The sequence below is a fragment of the Cynara cardunculus genome (assembly GCF_001531365.2).
Source record: "Cynara cardunculus var. scolymus isolate 2C chromosome LG 1, CcrdV1, whole genome shotgun sequence".
NCBI classification, from domain to species: domain Eukaryota; kingdom Viridiplantae; phylum Streptophyta; class Magnoliopsida; order Asterales; family Asteraceae; genus Cynara; species Cynara cardunculus.
Genome location: NC_037528.1, coordinates 44,715,935 through 44,717,296, shown reverse-complemented (window position 1 = coordinate 44,717,296; position 1,362 = coordinate 44,715,935). Strand labels below are relative to the sequence as shown.

General features: G+C 37.1%; 1 pseudogene; it reads right to left on the bottom strand.

Moving 5' to 3' along the window:
- Positions 1 to 1,010: 1,010 nt before the first annotated feature.
- On the bottom strand, positions 1,011 to 1,111 carry LOC112503307 (annotated as a pseudogene).
- Positions 1,112 to 1,362: the final 251 nt, after the last annotated feature.

Below are 1,362 nucleotides of genomic sequence, written 5' to 3'. Positions count from 1 at the left end.
CATCTAAAATCATTTCTTTCATTAAACTTTTATTAGATTTTTACTGCAATCTTTGTGGACGATAACCAGTAATTTACTGCTTTATTAATTAGAAAAGACGATATTGGACCACATTGTATACTTGCTGTGTGGATTTTTTTTATTAACATGGATATCTAACCCGCTATGCAAGCCGACTAATCACAGGCGACCACCCGCTTCGCGAGTAGCCCGAAGTTACCGCATTTGAATCTTCGTGGCCACAAGGAGATTTTTGACGTCGTGTCGGGGATTAGCAAGCTAAAAGTTATTTTTAAGAGTAAAATAAAAAGATTTGATTTTTCTGACCCCATTTAAATCATTTGAAAGTTGTGTATGTCACATATACACTGCGGAGAATTTCTCGAATTTGATCCTGATATTGAGAGAACATTCCGCCAAAGAAGGAGGGTACAAAGAGCATTTTTTGCTCTACTCCCTCCCAATATGGCGTTACCTCTCTCACTTATTGCAGATCCACCACCTCAGCCACCGTCACGTTTGGAAAATTGACCACCTAGTTTTGCACCAATACCACTGTTTCAAAACTATCCACAAGAACCACCACACAATGATAATGACTTGGTTAATGATACAACAGAATCTGAAAATAATGATCAACCAAGAGTTAAAAATCCAAATATAATCACTCATGAAAATTCTAAAAATGGAAGAATCGTTAGGCCTCATATGACAACCCTCCGTTTCGAGCTTAAACCGATCATGTTCCATATGTTGCAAACAAATGGATAATTTGTTGGATTACCATCGAAAGATCCTCACTCACATCTAAAATCTATCATGGAAATTACTGATGCTTTCTTGATCCCGAGAGTGTCTAACGACGCTCTAAGACTCACTTTATTTCCATTTTCTTTACGGGATCAGATGAAGTCATGGTTTAATTCATTATCACCAGGTTTTCTATTGCCATCATGGAATAATATGGCTGAATTGTTTTGCAAAAATATTTTCCACCCACCAGGAACGCTAAGTCTAGAAATGAAATATGTCTTTTTAAACAATTGGACGATGAAGTTGATGTATGAGAGAGGTTCAAAGAGCTGTTAAGAAAATGCTCTCACCATGGCATTCCTTATTGTATTCAACTTGAGACATTCTACAATAGGTTAACTCCCATGGCTAAACAGATGATCGATACGACTATAGGCGAGGCCTTTACAGCTAGCACTTATAAGGAAGGATATGAATTTCTTGAAAAGATTTCAGCAAACAATGGACAATATGCTTATCTACATGCCCAACCACAAAAGAAGACTATTGGAATTCATGTTATAGACACATACAACTCACTTCCATGGCCAATATGCTTAAAAACCTAGC